A 15,883-nucleotide genomic window follows, 5' to 3' on the forward strand; every position below is an offset into this window, starting at 1 on the left:
GGCCAAGACATTTGTGGCCTCTTGCTAGTGTTGTCTTTGATGCCCTTGGGGTTTTTTAGCATCCTCAGGTGAGAAAGAGCAGTGGATGGGACAGCATCACATACACATACATGCATTATCTGGTTTATGTCTTAACTGTGATTCCTCCCTGCAAAACTCCCTGCCTTGGGATTTATGGCTGAAAAAAAAATTTTAGGAAAAATTCAGTAGACAGTTTGTGCTTAGGAGTATCAGAAGTTTCATTTTTGAATGTGTGTGCTGTGAGCCCTGGGAAACAAAAATCACTTGAAGGTCTTCCTTTGATCAGATTTTATTTATTCGGAAATAGGTAGAATTCTACTTCTGCAGCCTGTCATCTCAAACTCTGAATTCTGGAATAGTTTTTGCAGCTTCTTGGCCAGATATTGAGGAAGAGATCCAGCAGCCATGCCCCACATATTTTCTGCTGGGCTGCAAACCTCTCCCCGGTGTCCTCCACAGGCCTGGCTTTTGGCAGCTCTAACCTGGGATGAACAGACACAGTAGGACAAAAAATTAATTGTCTGTGTTCTGCTGTTCAAATTTATCTTGAGATTTCACACTCACTTGATTAAAAAATTTGCAAACCAGTCTGCAGTTCTGTGCAAGGAATAGGATGGCAGAGAGATTCATGCCTGCACCAAGCTCTAATTGTTTTTATCACTCGCTTCAAAGAATAGAGATAAGTGGTGTTTTCTAGAGAAATGGATTTGATCTTTTCCTGCATCAGGTATAAACCAAAAGTAAACAGAAAAATGATGAAAAATTTTTATCTAAGAAAGGAAAAAAAAAAAAGCTTACATTAATATCAAAGTATGTATTTACAGAGGGATGTTATGGTTTATGATCATCCCTGAAAGAGTCATCATAGTTTTTAAAACTTCAGGCTGAAGGGTCACCCCATTTATTTCCTGATGAAAACAAGCCAGTTAAAACTGCAGACTAGAGCTGAGACTCTCTATTTAAATGACTTTATTTGACAAATAATTTCCCTGTTGAAAAAATTCAAATGAAACAGGCTTCTTTTGCTGAACTATCTGCAGATTAGATGGATGCCATTGTGAGATATTTTGCCTATGTTTAAATTTTGGGGGAAAAAACCCAAAACCAGCAAAACCATGCTAAAACAGGTGTTTGATTCAATTCCAAATTGACCAAGGTAATATTCTCCACTTCAGCATCAGAACCAAACTGCTGCTCTCCTTTTGGTCAACAGCACAAGAGGAGACAGCTGGAGGCTGCTTTGTGTACCCTGGGGTGGCAAAGTGCTGCACTGAGGCTTAACTAAGTCAATAGGTTTATCTGTTGGGCAGATGTAGAGGGCAAGGAGGTTTTAACTCTGTTTAATGCCTCAGTTTTCTTGGCTTGCTGAGCAGCAGTGCTGTGTCTGTGTGGCTGATGCCTGAAACAATAGTACTTCAGAAGAAGAAGTGAAGAGCTGGATAAAAATAGGACAGAAGTGAAGGGATGTCCTAATTACAGTGGTCCCCACGAGCCTCTCAGGACTGAGTCATCAGCTTCACCATCACATCATATTATGGATGACATTGTGGTGGCCAAAAGTTCCTTTTGTTCAGAGGAAAAGATCAGAGATCTATACCATTAAAATGGAGTGAAGTGAAAAACATGTTTATTTCCTAATTGCTAAGTGTTCAATTGCTAAGTGTAAACTTGGTTATTTCCTAATTCCTCCAAAGCCAGTATGGTTACCACAATAGTTCACCAGGAGCAACCCACATAATCTGATCTGTGACAGTAAAAGAGGTGAAGTGTCCAAATTGTCTTGGCTTTCAATGGACCAGATTAGTTCTGAAAATGCCACACAAATTCCTGCATTGGGTAGTTTCAACACAGCTGGCTTAGTGTGCCTTGGAATGGCTCTTTGGCAGAGAGTATTTCTAAACACACTCACAAAATGCATAATGTCCTGCCTTTCTGGCAAATATTTGGTTAAATTGGATGTTTTTGGGAATGTGCCCTGTACTGCTGTTGTTGACATTAAGGATTTGTCATTGCAAGTCAGAGGACAAAGTGATGGGAAGGTTTGAAATTGTCAGATCACAGAGAGGTTTGGGTTGGAAGGGACCTTAAAGATCATCCAGTTCCAGACCTCTGCCACAGGTAAGGACACTACAAGATCCACATGCCTGTCTGTAGTGCTGGCTGAAGTAGTTTTATCCCACTGACAGCCAAAATAGGAATTTTATTCCCTCTGTATTCTTGAATTAGGATAAACCCCCCCACAAATATCGTTTCATTTGCTGCTGCAGTCATTGCAGTATAACCAGACAGATAACAGAAATACAAGGTCTGGCTTCAGCTCCTCTGACCTGTATCTATAGGGACTTTTGTAGTCCTGAGTTACTCAGGCATCTGCTGCCAAGATTCAAGCATGAATTTGTCTTATAAATCTGTTGGAGCTTTTAAAACCACAAGAGAGCAGGTAACAGAGGCTGAAGTAAATCTGGAAAGAGAACTGGGCAGGCAGTGGCTCAAGGTTTTCCAAGCCAGGAGTTTGCTCTATGGGAACAGCCTGTAGTTAAATACATCTGCAAAATTGTGCTGGTAAAGGGGGAATTGAACTGTGCAGTGGAAAAGCTCCAGCAATGTGGGAGCTGCTATCAGGAAAAATAAAGATGGTTTTATCATTCTTCCAGGCAAACTGGTTTTGAGGGTAGCTGACTTGAAACTAAAATAGAAAACACTGACACCATCCCTCAAAGTCTCTGCCCTCAGCCCCTGGCTGCCATCGTGTGCTCTGCTGCCATTGTGCCTCCCTGGGCCCTGGGGTGATCCTGTGGCAGCCCAGCACCTGAGGGATGGCAGAGATCCAGGATCTGTTTATTTTATATTTTGGTCCATTTGGAGAAGGTGTTTGTCTGCTGGCCCCGAGACCCCACCCAGACTCAGCTGAGCCGAGGGCAGGGAGCAGCTGCAGGTTCTACCATGGGTGCCCTGGCTCACAGAGCCTCTCCCTGTGCCACAGCAGGACAGGAGATTCTTGATAAAATGCAGAAGAACAAGGTCAGGAGAGACCAAGACTCATGTTTAGTGTTTACTGTGAAGCTCTGGAAAAGATTGTGGCTGCCCACCCCTGGAAGTGTTCAGGGCCAGGCTGGATGGGGCTTTGAGCCACCTCCTCCAGTGGAAGGTGCCACCATCAATGGCAGGGAGCTGAGACTAGATGACCTCTAAGTTCCCTTCCAACCCAAACAATTCTATAACTGGTAACTGGCTTTTCCAGCCTCTGAGAAGTGAATATTTGGCTCCTGACTCTCTCTCTATATAAAATGAACAGATATAGATATGACATGATTTGCAGTTTGTGGTCAGAGCTCTGTGTGTCCCTGATGCTGCAGCTGAGTTTCTGTAGCTGTGGTGGAAATGGATCTCTAAGAAATGGGATGGGAGTTCTGCTGCTGCAGCTTTTGAGGGGAAAGGGACAGAGCAGGAGGCCTTTGGGCTCTGCTTGCCAAGGGTTCTTTACCAGGAAAGAGAGAAATTAAGTGACAAAGGATTTTGGTTATCCTTTGCAAAAAAAAAAAAAAAAAAAATCAAGCTTTCTTCCCTCCACTTCTGTTCTGTTTTAGGTGAAAATGTAGTGGCAGTTAAATGAGCTTTGCTAAATCTTTCATAAACCATGCTAGCTATGGAGAAAGCAGAGGAGTTAAAATAAACTCCAGTGTTTTCCCTGCAGACTTTCTTGCAGAGACTCCTACAGATACCAAGGTCTGCAAGTCTAAAACTCCAAAATGCAGTTGCTCATTTTTGCACTCAGAAATTCCTGCAAGTGGCTCTTTTCAGAGAAATCTCACAGATCCTGAATTTTCCTCTATTCCATCTGCAGTAATTTTCACCCAAACCAGTTCCATCTGAAGTTCATTTTGTTAAATTTTCTCCATCTTTAAAAAAATGCGGATTTTTATGCATTTTTAGGTGCACAGTTCTTTTTATGAAGGATCAGCTAGTTATTTAAAAAAGAACCACACAGAGAAGGAGCAGGCTTTTGTGTACAGCTATAAATTTCTTAAATATTTCCATTTCCTGGGTATAAGTGGTTTGATAAACTACCCCTGGATATAGAACCCTGTATGAGAACAATACAGCTCTGTATTTTACAGAGATTTTGCAAAAAAGCAAAGTCTGTATGTGCTCAAATCTGGTGTAATTTATATTGCAGGTGACAGAGTTGCATTTCCAATTTTCACAGTTTCACAGTGCTGCTTGGATTTGTTTTGTACTAATTAAATTTTATTACATCTGAAGTTTCTGTTATCTTTGAATTATAATGATATTTAAATTCGTATTGAAAAGTGTGGTTTATCAGCCTACACAGTACCCTCCACAAAACTGAATTAAATATCTTGAAAAAAAAATTTAATTCACATTTATTGAGATGAATGACAAGAGAGCTTATCTCCTCTCTCTCTCTGCTTTTTCTTATTTATATTCCTAGATGCTTATTTTATCTGGCCTTCAGGTCCCCAGTGCAGTGGATTTTTCCTGTTTAAAATAGAGCTATCCCTTTACAGGCAAACAAATGTTTTTCCAAATGAGGAAGATAAGTATTTGGCTTTTGTGCCTTACTCACCAGAGCTGGTGCTGTGAGGAGGTTGGGCTGTTTTTGTGTTGATCCTGGCAGTGTTACTGTGTTCAGTAACTGGGCATTTCTGCTATGACTTATGGCACTTCAGAATATCAAATATTATCCCAAATTGAATTTTCTGCAGAATAACTGTCACGAAGCAATGCAGCTTTTTGTGTGCCTCCTTGTTTAACCAGGGCTATAATTTTTGCAGCATGTGTTTGGTGTGGGAAGACAATTTAATGGAGACATATTTCCTCCCATTTACAAATCAAACCCTCCCAAAAAACAATGAGTCAAATCACAGGCAGCTTAGGGAGATACCTCATCTCTCATATAATTTTTTCTTTGCTGGGTCATGGGTGATTTGAGGCAGCAGTCCCATTTTCCTGTCTCTGTCAGATGGAGCTCAGTGAAATGTTGGCTTGAACATCTCATAGAGTGATATAAAATGAGCATAGAAGTGGTTTGTATAAAAAGCATAATCTACTTTTACCTTTACTTTTTATTTTTACTGTATTTTTAATATAGCATGTGGCAGTGAATGCAAGTTTGGCATCTTATTGAAGATGCCAAACTTGCACTGTGAGATCACCTCATCCTGCAGTGAGATTGTCTATGTGGTGTTTGGTGAGGGATGTGTATCCATAGTCAAGCTCCTTCTAACCCTTGGCTTGGGTTTAAAACTCTTAATTAAAGCCCTGGGACTTTAAAACTCTCAATTAAGGTCCTAAGACCAAAATGCTCCTGTCCATTCTTTGAACTCTCAGAAGGGAGAAGATGCTGCCACAAAGAGAACCTGGGCCCACATTTCAGCCAGCTCTGTTCAGGCAATTAAAGATCACCATCACCAACTGAGAGAACAAAACCATGCAGGGTGTGAATGAACAGAGCCTGGTTATTGCAATTATCCCTGCTGAGGCTCAGGCTCCCTTGGGGTGGGTTTTGGGTGATGCCAAGCAGAGGGGCAGTCTCTGTCCCTTTGGTCCCACTGTCCATGGATCACAGCCTGGGTTCTCTGGCCCTTGCTGGCACCTCAAGGGCTTCAGCAGGGCCCTGCTGAGGTTCCTGCCTGGGGGCACACTGGTGCTTCTGGCATTGCTAATGCTTCTGCTCTCTTCAGCACCTCACTACGGAGCTCTGGGCTGCCTCAGTTGTTCTCTAAAGGGGGAGTTGGGTGCTCAGAGCTCAATCTGTGTGACCATACCCACCTCCTGTTCTGTTGAGGTCATTTCTTTCCCAGGTTGTCATTTTGTCAATCAGTTTCATACTTGAGTGATATGAAAAGCAAAGTCAATGAAGAGAAGGCCATGCCTTAGGGCACTGTATATGGCAGTGCACTTACTGAAGCAGGCCCTGTTTGCTCAGGTTTTTGATTTTTTGGGGCAGGAACTATTCCTCTCTTTAAGTCTGAATTAGTGTTACAATGCTGGCACCCAAATTTTGAGTGGGGTCTTTAAGGAGTTGTCACTCTTGCTAAAACTCGGACACTCAAGCACTTAGCAGTTGCTGAGACTTTCAGGGAGATTTAAAATGCTTGTGTTTGGCCAACAGCAGCATCTTTCTGAGAAAGAGGTTTGTATGACCAAGGAAAAGGGTATGAAGTGCAGACATGGAGCCAGGAGTTACACACCAGGGGCAAGGCTGGTGAGATCCACAAGGATGACTCTGCTGGGTGATGTTTGCCAGCCTTGCCATCTCCTCTGTGCCCTGATAAAGAAAGTGGATTCTCAGAGTCAGAGAAACCCCCATCCTGGTTTTGCATATTCAATTCTGAACTTGCACCTGAAATCCTGGCTGTGTAAATATACATTTGACAAAAGCACAAGGAAAATTCTCATAGCAATGGCACTGAAATAACAAGATACTTCCTCAAATTTAGCTTCTTGTTCAATATTGACTCACCTGTGTCACAACACACAGTGTACAGGGGTGTTGACACACCAAACTTGGCAGAATTCCATGTTATAGCCCAAATTTATATTTCTACCTGGCCTACCTTTTATACCTACTATGCCTGAAAATTTTATGATAATTGTGTCATAGTCTCTGATCAGTCTTAGGACTGATTTGCATGACATGAGAACTGCAGATCACCTGGAATGGAGTCCCCCAATGGATAAGATTTGGAGTTATTACTTGATTTATTTGATTTTGAACCACCTACTATTGCCTGTAGGTGATTTTGGTGATTTAGACCTGTGGATGGGTTTTGCTTTGCAGCCAAATTGTACTAGAGGTGGGGAGGAATATTTAAGAAAAGGCTGAGGTTCTTGGGTGATATTATTCCAACAGCTCAGGCTATGTAAAAAAGACCCCAAATCCAAACCCAAACCCAATAGAAAATGTAAAAGGAGACTACAATGAGAAAATAATTACAAAGTTAAGATAAACCCAGTTATGGAAATACTTGTGAAAAATGGTAGTATTGATCCTGTCCGTGTAATGACCTTGCACCCTACCCACTAGGTAAAAAAATGCTTCCAACTTTGATATCATAAACTGTGACATTTGTTCATAATTCTCTTTAACTGAATTATGCTAGTATTGACCAAGTGGTTTGCAAGACCAAATGAGGGCTGAACACCACCTGGGATACCTAAACCAGGGCCAGATTATCAGATATTCAGAAGTGCCAGTGTGGCTATTTGTGAAGGTGTTTGCCATGCCCCTAAGACAATACAATCATTTGGAAAGCTTGTTTGGAGAGATGCTCAAGAGGCAAAGTTGGTGTTTCCTGGCCCAGGACAGTCAGTACCTGGGCAGAGCTCTTCATGGTGGGGTCTTTGCCTTCTTATAAAATCAAATGAGGGGGACAGTGGCACACAGTGGTAAGTGTGGCCACACATGAAAAGTCTTTCTCAACAGTATTGTGAAATATTTTTGGGGTTGTAAATGACAGTGTTTGGGTGACTGGGCATATTAGGGACTGTAGTGTTTGTACTTGAGGCTGCTCTTCAGACAGTCCCTCTCTGCAGCTGGCCCTCTGCTGTATTTTGGGTTCTGGAGCTGGTCTGCAAGGATTCAGGAGGAGAGAACTGATCCCTACTGCTGCTGTGAACTCTTGTTTAGGACCTGCAGGCAGCTTTGAATTACAGCCACATGAAGACATCACCATTCTGGTCTCATCCTGGCTTGAGACATCACAGAAGAAAATTAAATAAGGACATAATATGAGAACTGCTTTACAAATTATACCACTAGTATTTTGAAGGCAAAGCAATGCAGATAAAATACACGGAGCAATTCCAAATCCATTAGCAGTGTATGTGCTTAGAAACCCCATGCCTATTATGGAAATATGTGGGCAGGTGTCCATAAATTGATAAAAATGCATTCTCTAAGCAATGCTCACAAAGCTGAGGCTGGAAGAGTAATGGGGAAGCTGTGCAAGGCATCAGCAATAACTATTCTCCATAGCTATACACAAAGAGCAAAAAAATACAAAGCTGGTAAAATCAGAATTAATGTTAATCTAACTTGACAAGGAGAAGTGAATGTCTCACAAATGCCTGTAGAAGAAATTAAATCTGTTTAATGCATAAATTGGGAAATAAAAAAAGAAATCATGGTATATAATCAGAGGCTTGGTCTGAATCACACCCAAGTGAAAAGCATTTTAAAGGTATGGCTGTCTTTGCCTTATCAAGCCTGTGCCACAGAATTAAGCTAAACAAATAAAGAAGCATGTGATGTTAAAGATGCAGTAATTACTTGTCTTGAGAAGGGGAGAAAGTATACAGATAATTACACTGGACAACGTTAGCTTTAAAGTAACTTGTAGAAAATTAGGTTCAGGATCAGCAGGAGAGTAACATGATAAATTTTGGAAAGGGAAATGGAAGATTACTGTGGGTAGTGCTGTGTGAGGTTTTAAAGCACAGAACACATCCTCATGCCTATGACCAAGCCACTGAGGCTTGGAAGCTTGCCTCGAGGTGGGATTTGAATTATGGACACTGCTGAAAAAATTCTGGATAAAGTTGTTTCTGTTGAAGTGAAAAAAACAAACCCCAAACAGACTTCTGCTGACATATGGGCATGAAAATGTCACCCACAGGATTTCAGATTCAATTTAAATGAATAAGCTTGTTGTGGATTAAATAAACCAACAGAGCATATCTGTATGAAATACTGAGAAGTGCACATATTAAAAATTTTTTCTTTCCTTTTTCTAGTGCAATATATCTGAGGAAGGAAGCAAACCAACTTTACCATGTTTTTAATTACAGTTATGAACACACAAGAGTTTGAATGGTTTATACAGAATTGTTTCACAGAGGGAACCCAAAACATCTATAACTTGGCTGCAGGGGAAGCTGTAAGTGTATAAAAAAGGAGAATTTTATTAGATTCACATGGGCAAAAGAAATTCCAGTCTTTTCATACTATATGTAAAAGTGAGAAATGGATGCAAATGAAGCAGAGATTTCTCTTTGTATGTTACCTTCAGTAGGAAGTGCTCATTTAAAGCATTGGGGAATCCAGGTACCAGCCTTGTTAAGCTGCTTTTGATTTTGCTATGTAAGACTAAGTGAAGGACATGGCTGAAACTTTGCCTGTGCAGCAGGATAAGGTGTCAGTGGTCACACTGCAGGACAGGTCAGTCTGGTGTGCATTTGTGTGATGGGAAGTGCCAGCTAATGTGGTGTGGGGACCTCCTTGGTAGTCAGACAAGGGTGGCCTGATGGTTTGAGCTTGAGGAGGGTATTGAACAGGAGCTACACCTTTCATGTTAATTATTAGCTATGTCTTCTATGCCTTTGAGTAATCTTAGTACCACATGACTGGGAAGGACTTTTGGGTCTTTTATTCCACCCTCCATGCTGGGCCAAGGCTGCAAATGTTAAATCTGAACCTGACAGGAGAACTCAGGGGGCTCCCTTGCTATCCAGGGATGTATCCATGTCCACACCTGCATGAGCTCCCTAGAATGTGTTAGGTCAGCTAAGTCTCAAAATGTTTCTTTACTTCCACTGACCAAGAGGTTCTAGGTGACTGTTTCACACATCAGCATTTGGTCTGCAGACACCTGGAGTTAGGAGAGATGAATCTCATCTCTGTCATCCACATCAGGTGGATTATGACCTAGAAAACTGTGACCTCCAGCACAACTCCCTTTTCAGAGGAAAGAGGAGAGGAAGCAGCAGAAGAAAAGTAAGGAATCTGACAGCAGGTTCAAGTTCCTCCTTTTATGTTAGAGTTGGCTTGTGCCTGACTGTCTTAGCTTTGCAGCTTTTTTATTAGGTTAGTGGGGAAGAGGGAAATGGATTGTTTTAAAATGGGGTAAGTTGATAAATGAAGTAAAATGAAAGAGAGCCTCCTCCCAATTCAGCTGCTACAAAGAAAATCCATCTCTGGGGAGGTTTGGCCCCCTCGTCAGGGTTTCTCAGAAGTGTGCCCTGCCTCCATTTCCCAGCAGATACTCCTCTTACTGCTGTCTCTACTAACTAATTCAGAGAAAAGCAGGGAAGGCTTGGATCTCCAGGAGATCTCATGCCTGAGTGATTTCCAGCACAAACAGTTTCAGGAGAGGATGTCACAGGCTGATGCTTCGCCCAGGCTGTGGCTGGCCAGGGATGGGCTGCAGCCTCCCTGGAATGCTCCAGACTTCACACCAGCTTTGGTTAGGCAGCATAAAATTTTATCTGTGTGCCTCAGGGGGTTCCTGTTCTGAAAGCAGAGAAAAAGGGGCTATCAAACTTTTATGGCAGGGTGTAGTTGTTTGAAATGAGAACTCTTCTTCCATTTCAGAGCATGGAAAATGTTTTTATAGTAGCTGTGCATGATGTCTATTCCAATTCTTCTACATCAATAACCATCTTTTCAGGACTGAATTTATTCATGAAAACTCAGCAAATTTTTCCAAGAGGCATGAACTGCTGGAGAAGCCAAAGATGATCTATTAATTGTGAATTTAAAAAACTCTGTTCTTTAAAAAACAACTATTTGAGAACCTTGTGCTCTGTGCTCTGAATGAAGTTGCTTTGCCCTTAATTTCTTCTGGAATCTCAATGTTACATGGTCATGTGCTAAGTAGCAGCAGCTGAATGGCTGCATCTGTTCCACACTGTAGCTGTGTGTCTTATGCAAAATACTCCTTCAGTGAGAAACTGTGAGCAAGTGTTTCCTGCTCATCTTTGCCATTCCACTAATGATTTTAGAGGCCAAGGCTGTATCCCCCTCATTTGTCTTTTTCAAGCATCAGCGTCCAAGCTGTAACTTGGAAGGCACCCCATGCCCTTGGGGACCTCAGTCACTTTGCTCTGTCCCCTGACAATTTCTATAGTCTTCTTTTGGGAAAACTGCACAGAATGTTAGACTCAGAGTGTAAAACTAGGTGCTTGGAGTGGCATAATCCTTTTTGTCACAAAATGAAGAAGTGATGGATGCTTCATCCACAAAAAAACCTCTCGGACATGGCCACTGCATGAATAAAATTTCCTTGTAATTAAATCCCTGAGTGAATATTTTCAATGAACCTTTTAATTTTTCTGTCTTTCTTTCCCCTTTCTTTCTGAAGAAACTCTGCCTGCTTTGCATCTGCCTGGGTGGAGCCCTTTTCCTCATTGCCTGTTTTCCCATTTCTGTCCTGTGCTCTACCCAGGCTTATTCTCCTCAGCATTTTAGTGCACTACATTGCATTAGCCAAACCCTCCCTGGCAGGTATAATGGCACTGTTCAAACTAAGCATGATAACCATGTCATGAGAACCAGCCACACCTTGTGGCTGCTCTCAGCTAAACTCTCAACCCAATTGCCTTCTCAGAGGTTTGGGATATTGGTGGGTAAACATTTCTGAGTCACAGTGTTTCTGGAGGACAGCTGCCTGGGGAGCAGGAAGGTGCCCAGCTTTATGTAATCCCTCAGCCAGGGAGGTCCCTCCAAGGAGCTGTGCATTGCTGGAGATGGATCCAGACAGACTTCCTTTCAGCTTTCATTCCCCCACTACTGAAACTCAGCAAAGTTTTCCATGTTTAACCATTGGGTAGATGTTGGGGGAAAAAAAGTTAATGTGTTCTTATTGAGTTATAAGTGTCAATTAACCCCAACCCAAATCCCACTGTCTGAGGACAGCAGGAGCCTCATTATTATGTCAATCATTATTTCTCATTGCAAAGGCTGTGATACAAGATTCCCTGTTATTTCTGTGAGGGTGTATTATCCCTAAGATATCAGCAGACTAAAAGCCTGGTTTTGACACAATTTTTCTCTTTCTTCCTGCAGACAACAGACCTTCAGTACAGCCACTGCTTTTCAGGTCACAGTTGTGTTCTTCAGCCTCCTCTGCCTGCATGGTGTCCAAGCAGATCAGACAGACCTCACTGGGCTCCTGTGTGACCCCCTCCAGGGCACTGAAGTGTGCTTCACTTCATTTTCATTTATTTAATTTCCAAACATAAAGCAACCAAATTAAATTACTGTCATGGTAGTTCTGAACATGGTCTCTACACAGAGATGAATGCAGTAGAATTTGTCCACTTTAAATATTAATTCAGAGTAACTCCCCCTGTGCCCCCTGTGCAGTAGAGCCATCAGTATCTCTCACAGAGCCAAGAGACTGGCATCTTTCAGGAAATTAGAGAAATAAAAATACCTAGAGTGAAATTAAGGTCATTTAACCTCAAAAAGGCCCTCTCCAGTTCATGCTGAGCAGTGAGGCACAGCTCTGCTAGAAAGCCTGCTGGAGTGCTGAACTGGGGACAGCTGATACCTGATGGGTGCCTGTCAACATGAGAGATGATTCTCCCACCTTAAGATAGGTCAGTATCCTAAATGTGAAGGAAACAACATCAATTCTGGAAGGTAATGATCAGTGGCAGCTGTAATGTCCACTGAACTAACTGCAAGCCAGAAAAATTCCCAAAATAATTATGAAGTGAGAGAGCTTGAGGGAGCTCTGCACCATGAAAGACAAATTTTCTTGAATGTGGGAGCTGGACTGGTTGAGATTACCCAGACTAGCTTGGAACGACTTTCAAAAAAATTTTGAAATCCACCTTTTGATTTATTTCATTCAGTTTTCAGAACTGAGCCCTGCAGTATTCATTGCCTACCAAAAACTAGTGGGTCACACTCAGTCCTCCTGAAGTGCTGATTCACAACCAAACTGGAACTGTATAAGCACAGGCATTAGAGATGCCATGGAGGGCAGCCACTCTCAAGGGCTGGTTAGTGTAACACAGGATCCATGACATCTACCTGTTCCTGGAGCTGGGAAGGGAGACCAAACAGGATGTCCTGAAGCACCACAGGTGGCACTGGTTGCCCCTGTTGAGCTGCTCTGCTTCCTTTGCATCCTTATTTCAACCTGTTTCCAGTTACTGTCCTGATGAGCATCCACCTAAACGTACCTGGGGCCTTCCTCAGAAAGCTGCTGGAGCTACTTTGTCAGGATAAACAAATAATTGGGTAAAGAAATGAAGAAACTGCTCACCTGACACCTTCACAGGCCATACAAGGGAACATGTGAGTGGAGGAAAAGTGCTTGAGCTGTGGTTTCATCTGGTTCTGAGCCACCCTGACAGCTCTGTCTTCCCTGCTGTCCTTTCTCCTGTTCCCAACTGCACGATGGCTCTCCCTCCTTTCCTCCTGGCTCCAGACTCTCTGGCTCCTCCTGGAAGACAGTTCCAAATTGTCCACTCCTTTCTCCTTTCTGGTGGATAAACTGTCTAGGGTGGGGGGAGTGTTGCTATAGTTGGTGTAACATATGCATCAGAAAGATGGTTGAGAGCAAAAAGGGGACTGGTAAATGGGAATACTGCCCTCATCCATCCCAGCAGCAAAGAGCTGTTAAATTGACTCGGATTGCCATATGAAAACCCATCAATGATAAATGTCCACACCAGGGGGTATGAATGTGTCCCTGGGAGTTTTCCTTAGCACTCAGAGCATCTTTGTGAGTAGCCAAGTGCTAAAACAGCCATAAGCCCTAAAAAATCAATTAAGAAAATACTAACAAAGGTTGAAACATTTAGTGCTTCCCTCTATCATAATCTGTTTTTAACTAAGATAGAGAAGAGGTCCTGTTTGGAGAGACATGAATTAACCTTCATGGTGTAAGACATTCCTCTTGCCAGATGATCAGGCTTTTCTTCTCTTCCTCATCTACTCCTTAATAGCAATCTTTGGCAACATTTAGACATGAATTGCCAAGCTACTGCACTGAGTAGCAAAATTGCAATGGAGTAGCATTGCACATGAGTAGCAACATGTGCAATGGACTGCTCAGTGAGACTGGTCATCTCTTTTTCTGCAAATTTTATTTATTACAGCAGTTTCTTTATTCTTATATGGAGTGTGTATATATATGTTTTTATATGAGATGTGAAATGATGAGCTAGGTAACACTCTGTGTATTTGGGCAGCAGGTTGATGTTCAGTTTGTTTAATTAGGTTAAGCAATACATTGCCTAAACTATGTCTGTGCTTTGTCCCAAAGTCTACACTTGTATCACTTCAAGGACTAATGGAAATATTGCATTGGTTGCAGTGCTGTGAGACTGTAGAACATCATTTGCCATATGAATAATTTTAAAATGTTATAGTATGTCTGCAAATGCCCCAGGGAAATAGGAAACCAGAATGATTCCCATACAGCAGCTACATAAACTGTAATTCAGAGAAGGTGTATGACCAATATCTCTACAGGGTGTAGATTTTGTCCTCAACCCATGCTGTAAATCCTGATATGCCTGCACACACCATCCCCAGAACATAGGATCACAGGATGGGATCCCAGGAGAACTGAGCAAGGGCCTCTGGGTGGGCTCCAGCTCAACCTCCTGCTCAGAGGAGAGTGATCCATGAGTGCAGACCAGGTTGCTCAGGGCTTGGTCGAGCCAGGCTTTGAAAATCTGCCAGGACAGAGATCACACAGACTCTCTGAGCAGGTTGTTCTAATGCTGGGCTGTCTTCATAATTGAGATTTTTAAAATTTTTTTGGTTTTTTTAATGTCTGAGACATACAGGGGGCAATAAATCTGAACCCTGTGAAGACCTTAACTAAACAAAATATTTCTTGTACCTATCCACTCTACCAGTCTCTGATATCCAGAGTTAAAACTCCCAAGATTCTGTTGGTTTTGTTGGAATATTTGTACACTGGGGAGAAAAGTCTGGGCTGGTAAATCTGGAGAGAGGGTCTCTGCATGCAGAGAAGGAGCAGAAGTTGTGTTAGTGCAGCAAATACCTGGACCACATGAAGGCCTGTGAAAGGATATATACCTCATAACCCCCCAAAACCACCCCATTTTGGCATTGTTGCACCCCAGAACATCAGGCTGCTGTGCCTCTGGAGTTGTTTTATGAGCCTGAGCCCTGGCTGAGCCGGGAGCTGATCCCACCCAACGGCAGCAGCATGGTAGGAGGAGGAAAAAATGTCTGTAAAGGAGCCCTATGAGCCAAAAGCACAGACTTTTGCTAGGCTTCAGTAAGCAGCTAAGAGCACTTTTACACTTCAGTGCTTTGGGAAAGCTTATCTACAATAACCATCCTGAGTATAATTCAGTGTGTAAACAGCCTCACCCTGCCCTGGCGGATCTCTGGGTGGGTTAATCATAAACACAGGCAGAATCCCTATGGCAGCCAAAGGATGAAGGCTGGAGTGTCTGGCATGTGTGGGATGAGTTGCTGAAGGTCAGCTTGACAGCAGACAACAGGAAGGTGTAGGAGATGGAAGGAAAAAAGCCCAGGTAATGTCTTTTCTTGGTAGTGAAAATGTCAGACATCTGCAGTTAGAAAAAATAAGATTTAGGAATACCTAGAGACCTAGAATTTCAACATTAAGGTGCTTGCATGGGGGTTTCATTTCAGTCAGCAAGTTTTTTATTATTATTTCTTTGGTTTGAAAGTCTTCAAGGGAAGATCATGAATTCTACTGAACTAGAGATGGGAGGAGATGAATGTCTCTGGCAAGCATAATTTCTCGCGTCTTTAGGTTTCTTCTTTCTTGTCCACAGTTTTTTAGAATTTTAGTGTCCTCAGGATCACTCTGGTTGACACTTGGTGTGCATTGACCAGCAGTGCAAAAGAACAGAAATCCCTTGGAGCACCCTGGTCCAGGGATGTGGGGCTTGAATGTGTGAGAGTGGTGTCTGTGTCTGCATCAGCTGGCTTAACACAGCTGGCATCTCCCCCTGTAGTTTTGTGATTCTGCACTGAAGAAGTACTCAGAAACAGCATTGCTGTGTTTCATAGGTGGATATATAGGTAGATACATGTATGCATCAGTTTATCCATTGAGATAAACTTTTCATTGCTTTTCATTGCAATAGGATG

The 15,883-nt window shown here is 42.4% G+C and overlaps 1 long non-coding RNA gene across 1 annotated transcript in view; it reads right to left on the reverse strand.

The window, feature by feature from the left end:
* Window positions 1-298: 298 nt before the first annotated feature.
* LOC129131759 (uncharacterized) overlaps window positions 299-15,883 on the reverse strand; it is a 30,779-nt gene continuing 15,194 nt past the window's right edge. Inside the window, exons 3-4 of the long non-coding RNA XR_013184871.1 lie at window positions 13,041-13,220; window positions 299-503 (exon numbers count right to left, since the gene is read on the reverse strand). This is a non-coding gene — a long non-coding RNA (uncharacterized LOC129131759). The remainder of the gene's footprint in view (window positions 504-13,040; window positions 13,221-15,883) is intronic.

The sequence above is a fragment of the Agelaius phoeniceus genome, chromosome 1, assembly GCF_051311805.1.
Source record: "Agelaius phoeniceus isolate bAgePho1 chromosome 1, bAgePho1.hap1, whole genome shotgun sequence".
Lineage (NCBI taxonomy): Eukaryota > Metazoa > Chordata > Aves > Passeriformes > Icteridae > Agelaius > Agelaius phoeniceus.